The sequence below is a fragment of the Bos taurus genome, chromosome 24 (genome assembly GCF_002263795.3).
Source record: "Bos taurus isolate L1 Dominette 01449 registration number 42190680 breed Hereford chromosome 24, ARS-UCD2.0, whole genome shotgun sequence".
Taxonomy (NCBI): Eukaryota; Metazoa; Chordata; class Mammalia; order Artiodactyla; family Bovidae; genus Bos; species Bos taurus.
Window position 1 is genome coordinate 6,092,733 of NC_037351.1, and position 14,860 is coordinate 6,107,592.

Here is a 14,860-nt window from a genome sequence, read left to right on the forward strand (position 1 = left end):
CAGCCATGAGATCACAAGGGTAAACAGCCAGTACACTTACAACCATTCTGCTTTTCACTTTCAGTACAGTAGTCAGTAAATTACATGAGCTATTCAACACTATTATTAAAAAAGCTTTGTTTCAGATGACTTTGCCCAAATGTAGGCTAATGTATGTGTTCTGAGTATATTTACTGTAAGTTTGGTTAAAGTATGATGTTCAGTATTAAACACATTTTCAGCATCTGATATTTTCAACTCACAATGAGTTTATCATGATATAACCCGGTTGTAAGTCTAGGAAAATCTGTAAAGACAGAAATAACTTAAAACATGAGAAGACTATTGCTATAGCATTCCTTTTCATCTGAGTCCACATGTTTGGTAAAAGCATAGCAGTTTCAAAATATCCACTCTGTGATTAATATCAGCGTAGTACTGTTTCTCTTTTAAATGGTGTTGGTTCCACAGAAGTGAGTTCAGTAAATTCATAAGCTCATCCCTTAGCCGTGTGTGTGTGTGTGTGTGTGTGTGTGTGTGTGTGACTTTCTCCATATGCCAGTGTGTTTCTGCACAACTGCTACATACAGCAGAGCCCTTCTTTAGGACACGGGCGACTAGGGGCCACTGTTTGATATCAGCCACATTCTGGGGCTAGCGCCCAACGAATTTGAAGAACCAGGATTTTAGGCTCTTTCATAGCGTTTGAATACTTTATATGCTCCTGGCTCATGACACAAAATGATGTGAAGTACTTTCATTTGATCCTCTGAATGATGAAAGAGTCTCTGGTTTTCCTGAGACTTTAGGTGAGATCTAAGAATGTTTGCCAAGATGTGCCTTGTAAATAAATCAGTTCTTTCTACTTCATAAGCTCTTTAGACAGGTGGTCATTTAGAATTCAGTATTTCACTGGGAAAAGGAAAGATGAGGGAAAGAATAAAATGTTACTGCATATCGTAAACCACAGGGCGTGCTCTCTAACAACAGTCAGATATGTACATATCTCCACTGAATGGAGAAATATACATTTCTCTTTTGTATGCACAGTTGCAAATTATGAATTAACTCACATTTGAAATATGCAAAATAAAACTCAGCTATGTAATCTAGAAAATGTGTTAATTATGTTTTTATTGTAATTTTTTACTAATCATAGAAAATGTTTCAGGATGAAGCATATAGATAATTTGAGATATTAAAACAAATAAAATTGACATTCACAAATGATCCAGTTTAGCATGAATTCTTAATTTGGGGGAAAATGGCATGTGTATGTGTTTGTATGTATGTGTGTACAATCTCATCAAAAATATACTATCATTTAATTTTCAAATTTTAGAGAGGTAATATTCTTGTGACATTTAATTTCTTAAGAATTTTTTTGGAGCAGTTTTAGGTCCACAGCACAATTGATAGCACGGTACCTAGGTTTGATCCCTGGGTCAGGAAGATCCCCTGGAGAAGGGAATGGCAACCCACTATAGCACTCTTGCCTGGAAAAATCCCATAGATGGAGGACCCTGGCAGGCTACAGTCCATGGGGTTGCAAAGAGTCAGACACGACTGAGCGACTTCACTCAGTCACTAATAATGCCATATATTCATCATTATAGTATCAGATTATCTTCTCTGCCCCCCAAATCTTCTGTCTTCCCCCAGATTCATTCTCCCTCCCCTACTCCCAGCCCTTGGAAAGTGAACATGTTAGTCGATCAACTGTGGCTGACTCTGCAATCCCATGGACTGTAGCCAGGCTCCTCTGTCAATAGGATTCTTCAGGCCAGGATACTGGAGTGGGTTGCCATTCCCTTCTCCAGGGGATCTTCCTGACCCAGGGATCAAACCCAGGTCTCCTGTGGTTCTTGCATTGGCAGGCAGATTCTTTACCATCTGAGCCACCAGGGAAGCCCATGGAAAGTCACTGATCATTTTAATATCTCCATAGCTTTGCCTTTTCCTAAATGTCTTAAATTTGGAATCATATATCATGTAGCCATCTCAGATTGGCTCCTTCATTTAGTAATATGCATCTATGGTTCGTGTTTTATAGAACTATTATGCCAATAAAGGAACAAAAGTTGTTATGGAGACTACAGATTTGGTGATGTTTGCCAAAATTAGAATCTTTTAATTGTTAATGCAAAAGAGAAGTGTTTTTGTTGATTCAATTTAATTAATTACTTTTGTCAAAAGCACAAGCACACCTACACTGCACAAAAGTCGCATCAATTCAAATGGAGAAATATAACCTCAACTTTACTCCAATTTCTCCATCTCAGGTGCTTGGTACCACTTCAAATTTTATACCCCAAATCATGAGCTTTGCTAGAGCAGTCAAGAGTTACAGATTTGTAGCTGCTGTTGTTAAAATAGAGGTCAGACAGATTCTGGGTAAAATTTCTAAGAAATCTCTTTTCACCACGAAATCCTGATGCTATAGTCACAGATAGCTGTAAAGAAGCTGCTTGTGCCACTGAACTCTCCAAGAATCTTAGTTCTTAAATCATTTTATCTGAAAATAGGATAAACAGGCACTACACTATCAGGGAAATAATACATCTATACATTAAACCTCCTGATCCGAGAATAAGGGCAGAATGAGATGATGTTGACTTTAAATTCTACTCTGAAGCTTAATCGTCTGGAAAGGGTGGTGAGAAAGCATAGTGACTATAGTGGCTGCTCACCTGGAAACGTACTCCATGCAAGAGGGATCAATACATGTTATGAAATTTATGGAAATGCAAATGACTGCTGACTTCCATTTCTGCATCGTGTATCTGATAAGCTCAGAGAAGAAATTTCTTCACCTAAGAACACATTTTTGCAGCTACAGAGGCCAATTGCTCTTGATCCTATTATTGGCAAGAGTGCCTTCATGTTTATTATGAAACTTTGATGCTTTAAAACATATAAAGTCTTTCATACATCGAGACATTGTTCACATAGAGCAATATGTAATAATACCATTTACTCCTTATTCTTTAACCAATGATGAGAAAAAGTTATTTTTACAAAGTGTGGTAGGCAGAATAAAACCCATCCCTCTCACCCCCAAATGGTCCAATCCTATTCTCAGGAGACAGTAAATAAATTGTATTATAGGCATTCCTCAGATACATTGCAGGTTGCATTCCCAGACTACCACAATGAAGAAATTAATACAATTAATAAATATATAGTAATAAATTAATAAATACAACAAATTATAACAAATATATAAATATAATTAATAAATATAATAAATTAATACAGAATTAATAAATAAAGTAAAAATTATTTTTAAACATTTTACTTAATAAAGTAAAAAGTAAATTTTTTGGTTTCTCACTGAATGTAAAAGTTATGTTTACGCTATAGTCTGCTATGTGTGCAATAACCTTAAGTCTAAAAAAGACTAAAACTTCAGTTCAGTTCAGTTCAGTCGCTCAGTCATGTCCGACTCTTTGCGACCGCATGAATCGCAGCACGCCAGGCCACCCTGTCCATCACCAACTCCCGGAGTTCACTCAGACTCACGTCCATCGAGTCAGTGATGCCATCCAGCCATCTCATCCTCTGTCGTCCCCTTCTCCTCCTGCCCCCAATCCCTCCCAGCATCAGAGTCTTTTCCAATGAGTCAACTTAAAACTTACATACCTTAATTAAAAAATACTTCATTGCTAAGAAATGCTAACCAGCATCTGAGCCTTCAGAGAAGAGTAGTAGTAATATAAAAGGTCACAGATCAACATTACAAGTGTAACAACAGTGAAAAGTTAGAAACAGTTTGAAACATTGTGAGAAGTACTGAAATGTGACACAGACACTAAGAGAGCAAACGCTGTTGGAAACATGGTACCTCTGGACTTGCTCACTGAGGGGTGGTCACAACTTTTAATTTATTAAAAAAGTATCTGCAAAGCACAGTGAAGGGAAATGCAATGAATTAAGGTACACCTGTATAATAGAGACACTGCAGATGTGATTAAGGTGAAGGATGATGAGATGGGGAGATAGCCAGAAGTATCCACTTGGGCCCAATTTCATCACATGGAAAGAAACGGCAGGCTTCCCAGTGGTAAAGAATCCACCCACCAATGCAGGAGACATAAGAGATGCAGGTTCGATCCCTGGGTCAGAAAGATCCCCTGGAGGAGGAAATGGCAACCCGCTCCAGTATTCTTGCCTGGGAAATCCCTAGTGGGCTACAGTCCATGGGGCTGCAAAGAGTCTGACACAATGGAGCACACAGGAGCTGTTCCTGATAAGCTCAAGAAGGGTAGCTGCGGGGGTGGGGGTGGGGAGGGGACCGCTGGGGGAGGGGGTGTCAAAGGGAGGCGTTGCTGTAAATGATCAGGGAGGTTCAACCTTGCTGGCTTTGAATGAAAGAGGGCAGCTATGGGTCAAGGAAAGTCAGAGGCCTGTAGAAGCTGGAAAAGGCAAGGGATTTGGATTTTCCCAGAGACATTTCATAAAGGAAGCAGCTCTGGCAACATCATGCATTTCAGCCCTTAAAACCCATGTGGGACTTCGGATCTGTGGAATTGTAAGATAATAAATCTATATTTTCATAAGCTACCAAGTGTGTAGTCATTTGTTATAGCAGCAATAGAAAGCTAATACACACAACAGACTGTATTTTCTTGGGCTTCAAAATCACTGCAGATGGTGACAGCAGCCATGAAATTAAAAGATGCTTACTCCTTGTAAGAAAAGTTATGACCAACCTAGACAGCATATTAAAAAGCAGAGACATTACTTTGCCAACAAAGGTCCGTCTTGTCAAAGCTATGATTTTTCCAGTAGTCATGTATGGGTGTGAGAGTTGGACTATAAAGAAAGCTGAGCGCTGATGAATTGATGCTTCTGAACTGTGGTGTTAGAGAAGACTCTTGAGAGTCCCTTGGACTGCAACGAGATTCAACCAGTCCATCCTAAAGGAGATCAGTCCTGGGTGTTCATTGGAAGAACTGATGTTGAAACTGAAACTCTAATACTTTGGCCACCTGATGTGAAGAACTGACTCATTTGAAAAGACCCTGATGCTGGGAAAGATTGAAGGTGGGAGGAGAAGGGGATGACAGGGGATGACAGAGAATGAGATGGTTGGATGGCATCACTGACTTGATGGACATGAGTTTGAGTAAACTCTGGGAGTTGGTGATGGACAGAGAGCCCTGTTGTGCTGTAGTCCATGGGGTCGCAAAGAGTAGGACAGGACTAAGCGACTGAACTGAACTGACACACAGATTTCATTAATAAACCCATGAGAAATAGGACCTGCTAATTCACAGAGAAGTAGATAAGACTCCAATTCCCTTTCCCCTTCTCCCTCCTAGACTTGCTTGCATTGTGAAACTCGGAACAACCAAGGGAGCTTAATCTTTCTGGGATTTCTCAGTCTGCGGCCTGCAGTTCTACTGAGACTTTTCCTGGAAACCCCAGCTGTTCCACAACAAATAAACAAGTCTGGAAACCACATCAACCAAATCACAAATACTCCAGACAGAATAAGCTCTTGCTTATATGGGGTGTAGGGCTGTGGTTCCTACTATCCTTTATTTTTTCTCATTTTTTCTTCCTCCTCTATAGTTTCCATTTGTTTCCCTTCAGTACCTGGATATTGCTTAGCAGGAGTTTTCTGAACCCATCCTTCCTATTGCCTTCACTGAAGCTGCAAGGCAACACTCGTCACTCCCATGAAAGGCATCAGGGATTGCCATCATGATGTGCTTTTGACTTCTCATCACAGTTTATCGTACATCTTCAAGCTCACTGACTTCAGACTTATCCTCATTCCCCCTGTCAGCTTCATCTCCATTTTGTAGTGAACCTTTCCAGATCTTTAACAGCCAGGAAACTTCCAATGGAGTTTTCCTCACCCCAGCATGAACCTTTAGCATTTTATTTTCAACTAGTTCCTGATTAGGGCCTCTTTAGAACATCACTGGTGTCTCAGACGGTAAAGAATCTACCTGCAGTGTGGGAGACCAGTTTGAGCCCTGGGTCGGGAAGATCCCTGGAGAAGGAACTGGCAAAGCACTCTAGTACTCTTGCCTGGAGAATCCAGTGGACAGAGGAGCCTGGCGGGCTACAGTCCATGGGGTCCGAAGAGTTGGACCCACCCACACACACTTCTCTCCAGCACCAGTTGAAAGGCGATAGTGAGCATCGTGGATTCCTTATCTCCATAAGCAATCTAAAGAAATTTCCTCTGAAAATGCATTCCTTTGCCTGGGTTTTAATTTACTGCAACAGTCTGAACTTTCAGAGAGACTAAAATTCCCTTCCTTCCTATAATTAAACCTGACAATTTCCCAGCCTTGCTCACAGAGACGAGCACACAGGCTGCATAGGGAGAGAGCTCAGTGCTAAGCATTTTTACCACACTGGTGTTACTTTTTAAGAAAATAACCTTATTGAAGCCTCAGGCCAGGCGGTTGACTACAGGAGCTAGATCACATTTTTAAAAGGTCAAAGGGTACAATCTTGCAGTTAGAAGAGACCTCACACACAGTCCTGTGACTACAGTTAGTACCATATTATCTACATCAAAGTGACTAAGAAATGGATCTTAAATGCTCTCTATGCAAAAGGAGTGCTTTCCTGGTGGCTCAGAGGTAAAGAATCTGCCAGCGGATGCAGGAGATGTGGGTCTGATCCCTGGGTCAGGAAGATGCCCTGGAGAAGACAATGGCATGCCACTCCGGTACTTTTGCCTGGAGAATCCCCATGGACAGAGGAGCCTGGCACTATCCATGCGGTCAGAAAGAGTTGGACACGACTGAACGACTGAGCACACACACAGAAGGAATGATAATTGAGGGACACGATGGGGGTGTTAGCTAAGGCTGTGCTAGTGATTATGTGGCAACATATGAATGTATGAAAACTTGTGTGACTTAAACTCACACAGTGCTATGTATCAGTTATATCTCCACAAAATAATAACAATTTTAAAAAGCCCCTTTCAACATGACCGAAAACTGAGAATTGCTACTGTTGATCTGAGTCCCCGTAGGTATATTAAGTAGAATCTAATACATCAATCTCATTGACAACTGTTCCATTCTCGCCAAACAGGAAGTCTTCACAGCATTTTTAGCCTCTCATCTGCCAAAACATGATAGAAAACTCTCATTCCTCATCCCAGGTTTTCGGACAAATCCCCCTTTTCCAGTTTTAATTATCCCTTCCCCTCAGTCGTTCCAAACCCTTCCAATCATCACAGTTTTCACTTTCTCCAGACTGAGGACGCCTGTGAGAGGAAGAAGGGACACTGAGGTTCTAGCCGGGTCACTCCAAGGTGGTCGCTGAGGCCCCCTGCCGGCCAGTTCTGGAGCTACCTCATCCTCTGTGCTCAGAGGTTCACTGGCGTCTGACCCTGCGGCCCTCCGGACTATAGCCCGCCAGGCTCCCATGTCCCGGGGATTCTTCCAGCAAGAATACTGGAGTGGGTTGCCATTTCCTTATCCAGGGACTTTTATCTATCTTCTATTCCCTACATTGGTAGGTGGGTTCTTTACCACTAGCGCCACCTGGGAAGCCTGTGCTTTACCCACAAATAATTTCAACTCCTTGACATTCCCCAAAGCAATGGAAGAGAACCAGCCAAGTGTGTTGTCAACTGCACAATATCAGATGCAAGCTGGGCCCCCAGAATGTTCTATGTGTAGCTCTTTCTCCTCATTCCCTGTTTTTTTTAAAAATTACTACTACTATTGCCTGATTCTTGTTATTATTTTACTTCCATCCCTCTCCTGTTAAATTTTCAGATATTGCCACCATCTAAGATTTGTCCACACTGTCAAAATATTCATAGAAAACTCAGAAGGGTAATTTCTTTTTCTGAATCGGTGCAGCCACTACGGAGAACAGCATGGAGGTTCCTTAAAAAATTAAAAACAGAACCACCATATGATCCAGCAGTCCCACTCCTGGGGGTGTATTCAGGAAAGATGAGAACTCTCATTTGAAGAGACACATGCACCCCAGTGTTCACAGCAGCAGGACATGGAAGCAACCCACGTGCCCATCAACAGAGGGATGGATAAAGATACAGCAGACACACACACACACACACACGCATGCACACACAGTGGAATGTTGCTGAACCACAAAAACACAGTACATGAAATCATGACATTTGCAGCAACTTGGATGGACATACTGAATAATTCATGTGGAGAAAAACAAACATTACTTACATGTGGAAGCTAAAAATAGTACAATTGGACTTATTCACACAACAAAAACAGGTTCACAGACACAGAAAATAAGATTATGGTTACCAAAGGGGAAAGGGGAGGGAGAAGGATAAGTCACAAGTATGAGATTAACAGATACACAATACCATGCATAAAATAGATGAAAAAATGGATTTCCATTAAATAGCATACAAACTATTTTCAATATCTTTTAAGAATTTATGTTGGAAAAGAAACTGTAAAAGAATATTTATATATATATATATAACATATTTATATAGAAGAATATATATAACTGAATCACTTTGTTGTATACCTGAAACTAACACAATAGTGTAAATCAACTATAGGCCAATAAAAGAGAAAAAGATGATTCATTATTTTTTTGCCTCCAAGAATATAGTCATGTAACTATTAAGATGTCTCCAAGTTCTTGGTAGCAGCTTCCTTTTTTCTGGCACAAAACTCCCCTTTTCTTGTGGTAGCAAAGAACTAGCTTAAGTTGACACAGACAGGACTAGAACTTGACCAAAAAGTTAAGTGAGAGTTGGTGCTTGGATATTATCATTTTCCTTGATATCTCTGCGAAGCTGTCTCACCTTCCTCCCCTTCAACAGAATTCTTTAGTGCTCTCTTACAATGAATGTCAGGGGTTTAAAGTTGTGTGTTTATTTGGTTGTTGCTTTTGCTTTATTTATGAGCTGTCATAGAAACTGTCATAACAATTAGGTATGTGATAGTCATAAATTGTTACTCATAGGACTGTAGTTTAGCAAGGCCTTTAGACCCAAGGAATACATATATTTTTTCATAACAATTTCCATCACCAAGAATTGAATTTGAAAAGAGTGCAAGGAAATGAAAGGTGACAAGTTTCAGTACAAAACAGCAATTATGTATAAATCTCCATAAACAGGAAAATATTAAAACACCCAGCAGTCAAAAGAATATGATTACCCCTCTTAAAATATGGGGGGTGGGGGTAGGTAGACATTAGGCACAGTGCATGGACTTTGGTTATATTCTGGTAGTCTATCATAAAATATAAACAAGACACTTATGGACTTTAAAGAAGAGAAAAAGATTATTACATAGGCCATCATGAATTCCTATTCTTGATTTTCACTTATGTAAATTATATAATGTTCATTGGTAAGAATTAAAAAGGACATTGCATATTTATCTAAATATAATTTGAGTCAAATATATTCTCTAAAGTATGTGTGAAGAACTGGATATTTTTGAAATTTTTTAATAAAAGGAAGAAGTCGCCAAAGCAAAGAATAACAGCTATCATCCTGGAGGTTATCCCATTCTCAGGGGGACTTGCAGGGTTTCAAGTCCATTCATCAACTGTGAGTTAAGGAAGACAGCAAGCCCTTCGACTGAAGCATCTTTCTTCATGTCACTGGGGTGCTATCCATCAAAAAAGAACCTTTTGGTAAAAAGTCTACAATCAGCCTTGACTTCACAGGGTTGTAGAAATGCAGGCACAGTAAAGAATATTCAGAATTGTTCATAACTGCTCATGTGTTTGTTGCTGTCACCCATATGTTAACAGTAGGGAAAAAATCATACCATGGAATACTCATAAAACTATTAAAATAATGTACTTCGATTTCTATGCCCAGTATGGAAAGTTGACCATGTTACCGTGTTGAAATTGTAAAAAAGCAATGTATATAAAATATTATGCACCTATTTTTGTAAAATCTGTTTGTATAAGCATGTGTATATTGTTAAAGAAAGTCTGAAAAGATGTATGTTTATTAATATACATGCTTATCCTTGAAAACATAAAACAGTCAATCCAAAAGGAAATCAGTCCTGAATATTCGCTGGAAGGACTAATGCTGAAGCTCCAGTGCTTTGGCCACCTGATGTGAAGAGCCAACTCTGGAAAAGACCCTGATGCTGGGAAAGATTGAGGAAAGGAGGAAAGGGGGAAGGCAGAGGATGAGATGGTTGGGTGGCATCACCAATGAACATGAATTGGAGAAAAGTGTGAGAGATAGTGAAGGACAGGGAAGCCTGGCGTGCTGCAGTCCATGGGGTGGCAAAGGGTCGGATGTGACTGAACAACAACAACCCTGGAAAGTTGAATTTCACAATTTTATAATTGACATTGTCCTATTTTCTTATAACAAATTTAAGCCTTTTGTTAAAATATAATATAAGTAAATAACTACTTTTATCTCAAGTCTATACACAACCATAAATGCTGTAATTTTAGTTCTCTCAAAATTTGGGAAGATGAGGAATGCTGAAGCAACTTGGCACGCATGCATGAGGAACATAGAGTATGCATATTTATCTATAAATCAACTCTAAATCATTCTTTCTGTGGGTCATCTTTAGACTCCGTGAAAAAACAGTAGTGTTTATGGCAGTAGCAGGGGAATCCTCCGAGTAGCAGTAACTTTGCCTGGTGAGAAACATACCATGGCTGAAGATGAATGACAGACACCCTCCTGACATTGAAAGGGAAAGTCTTAGTTGCTGAGATGCGTGTGACTCTGTGTGACCCCCTGGACCATAGCCCACCAGATTCCTCTGTCCACGGGATTCTCCAGGCAAGAATACTGGAGTGGGTTGCCATTTCCTTTTCCAGGGCATCTTCCCGACCCAGGGATGGAAGCCACTTCTGCATTTCAGGCAGATTCTTTACCATTTGAGCCAGCAGGGAAGCCCCTCTCATGACTTTGAAAGGAAATTCTAGTTAATTACATTAGAAGTCATGTCAGTACAGAGGCAGAAATAACTTACTATAAAATAATCCTGAAATGTTGAGAAATGTTCAGTTTAACACAGAGCTGGCTCCCCTATTACACTGATGGTCAGATTTTCCTTCAGAGGGAGGAGGAAGTGAAGCAGACTCTTCACAAGCCACAAGTTCTGTTAGAATCCGCTGGGGAGTGCATAAGCCAGGACTGATTTAAATAGAATTTTACTGACCACGGTGCTTTAAATCTGGAAATTGCTTCTGAAAATGACTCTGTAAATGGGCGTCTTTCATTCAAGACCAGGAAGCAGGAAGAGGCGCCTGGGGTGTGTTTTCTCACCGGAGTTTTAGAAGCTGCATCATGGAGCGAGCCAGACCTAAGGCTGTCTCCCCTCTTGCTCCCTCTCTGGTGACAGGAAAGCTCCTGCATCTGCAGCGCAGCTTGTTTATCATTTAGGTGTTGGGATTTGTCAGCATCTCCACTTGTATATTTACCTTGGAAGGTGATATCCTGGAAAGCAAAGGGGGGGGAAATTTATGATCACGTGTTTCTAATCAAAATCATGTTTCCAGTCATAACTGTTAGAGTATGTATTAATATGGAAAATGAAAATACAAATAAAATTGAATGCAGGACTCCAAAGAAAGTGAAAGTTGTTCAGTCGTGTCCAACTCTTTGTGACCTCATGGACTGTAGTCCATGGAATTCCCCAGGCCAGAATACTAGAGTGGATAGCCTTTCCCTTCTCCAGGGGATCTTCCCAACCCAGAGATCCAACCCAGGTCTCCCTCATTGCAGGCAGATTCTTTACCAGCTGAATCACAAGGGAAGCCCAAGAATACTCTAGCGAATTTTCCCAACCCAGGAACTGAACCTGGGTCTCCTGCATTTCAGGTGGATTCTTAACCAACTGAGCTATGAAAGACTCCTAAGGAATTGTTGTTCAAGTTTTATCTGGCATATATCTCTATCTCTATGTCTGCTGCTGCTGCTGTTAAGTCGCTTCAGTTGTGTCCAACTCTGTGCGACCCCGTAGACGGCAGCCCACCAGGCTCCCCCGTCCCTGGGGGATTCTCCAGGCAAGAATACTGGAGTGGGTTACCATTTCCTTCTCCAATGATGAAAGTGAAAAGTGAAAGTGAAGTCACTCAGTCCTGTCCAACTCTTTGCAACCACATGGACAGCAGCCCCCCAGGCTCCTCTGTCCACAGGATTCTCCAGGCAAGAACACTGGAGTGGATTGCCATTTCCTTCTCCATTAAGCTTTAGGAGATATTTGTGAATTTAACAGCTACAATATTTATTGAGGTACATGAAGAAAAACAATTACTTTCATTACCAGATATAGAAACAGAGAACATTAAAATGTAATACCATTTACAGGTACTGATGATGACTGCAGCCATGAAATTAAAAGGCGCTTACCCCTTGGAAGGAAACTTATGACCAACCTAGATAGCATATTCAAAAGCAGAGACATTACTTTGTCAAAAAAGGTCCATCTAGTCAAGGCTATGGTTTTTCCTGTGGTCTTGTATGGATGTGAGAGTTGGACTGTGAAGATAGCTGAGTGCTGAAGAATTGATGCTTTTGAACTGCGGTGTTGGAGAAGACTCTTGAGAGTCCCTTGGACTGCAAGGAGATCCAACCAGTCCATTCTGAAGGAGATCAGCCCTGGGATTTCTTTGGAAGGAATGATGCTAAAGCTGAAACTCCAGTACTTTGGCCACCTTATGAGAAGAGTTGACTCATTGGAAAAGACTCTGATGCTGGGAGGGATTGGGGGCAGGAGGAGAAGGGGACGACAGAGGATGAGATGGCTGGATGGCATCACTGACTCGATGGACGTGAGTCTGAGTGAACTCCGGGAGTTGGTGATGGACAGGGAGGCCTGGCGTGCTGTGATTCATGGGGTCGCAAAGAGTTGGACACGACTGAGTGACTGAACTGAACTGAACTGAACTGAACAAGAGCTGCTGGTGGTTTAATTGCTAAGCTGTGTCCAGTTCTTCAGTCGTCACTTCAGTCTTGCAACATGGACTGTGGCCCCCAGGCTCCTCCATCCATGGGATTCTCCAGGCAGTAATACTGGAGTGGGTTGCCATTTCCTTCTCCAGGGGATCTTCTCAACCCAGAGATTGAACTCTAGTCCCCTGCATTGCAGGCGGATTCTTTACCGACTGAACCACAAGGGAAACCCGTAAGGAGAGGTCCATCTCACATTGGAATGAGGTGCCAATCTCACGTTGTTGCTTTTTCCTGATCTTAGGAGGAAAGCATTGTTCTTCACTGTGAACTATAATGTTAACTGCAGAATTTTGGGGTAAACACTACTTATCCAGTGGAGGAAGTACTCCATCCTGTTTTCTGAGACTTTTCATCCTGAATGTGTTGCATTTTTCAAATGCCTTTTCTTCAACTGATAGGGTCATGTCATTTTCCTTCTTCAGTCTATGAATCTGGTGCACTACCTTGATTTATTGTCAGATACTGAACCAGCTTTGCATTCCTACTATCAGCCCTGATTAAGCTTTGGTGTCTTATTGCATTTATGTATTATTTAATTCCATTTACTAATATTCTGTTAAGGATTTCTCTATGTTCACGAGGGTTATAGGTCTGTAGTTTATTTCTAGGTTCATATACAACAATATATATATTGTGTCCACATGTAATTGCACACTGCACAGATTTCACTCTTTCTCTGGTTTTCCTTCTGTACCCCATCCTGAAAGTGTCTTCTCCGTGGGAAACACTATCCTTTCTGGGCTTCTTCCCCAGTCTCCTACAATTTACTCATCACTTTGACTTTCTTTCGTATCTCCTAAGCATGTTTTAAAATTTCATCTTACCCATGGGTGGCATTTCCTCTGAGGAGCCTCTCTGATTGTCTTTCAAGAGGAGCCCATACTTCTGCTGTGTGGCAGCTTCATCTTTTTGTACAAGTTTGTATTATTAAGCAGTTTATTCTAATCAGATTGGTAACACATATGAATGTATTTCAAATGTACAGAAGTGTACACAAGTAACAATAGGACCCCTTTGTTCCCCATCCACTGTTATCCTCACAAAATTTAATACGTTCAGATAAGCTAGACTTATGCAGCAGTGAGCAATTTCTACAGACATAAAATACATTCTACAAATGAGAGCATAGTCAACATTATACTTTGATTAGTCTCTGTACCTCTACATTTGCTCTAAGCTCATAAATGCTAAAATGTTAGGAAGCGTACTTTTTCTTCCCTGTTTCAACTTCACTGGCCACCAAAGCAACTGGGCCTTGATGGACATGCCATATATATTAGTTAAATAAATGGTGGGAAAATTTGAAGCATATTTATAAGACTCTTCAGGTGGAAACAATTCAATAAATATCATTTAAAATGTTAAGTATAGTGAAAAAAAAACACTCTAAATAAAGGTTTAATAAAGCTAATAGTTTTAAAATTACACTGTCATTTTGTTCTTGGCACATGACTTTGGCTTATGAAACTAGGGAGCTTAACTGGCATGGCCTGTTTGCCCCAGTAATGACCAAATATTTAAAAGTATTCTGACTGATTGGGACTTTTTCCCTAAGAGTAATATCCAGTAGAAACTTATGAGCAATAGCAGAGAGAAAAAGACCCAGCATTGTCCCATTTATTCTTCCATCATGACTATGCCTGTGTAGCCTAAAACTGCCAACTCTCTTGTTTTATTTAAAGCTCAAAAGATACATAGACACAAAGTAGAGGATGAGCTGTGAATTTCTGTGACAGAAAATAGTCAAGAATTTCAGAAACTGCAGGGATTAAAGATGCAGATAAATATTTATAAATGTGAACTCAATAAACTACAGTCAACAGAATTCTCAGGAATTTTCTGCCCAGTGTTTTCATTTTTGTATAGTCAGACTGCTCCTTGAACTTCACATCTAAGAATGAAAGTGTCTTTCACTCCAGCATCCTTCCTAGTTTACCT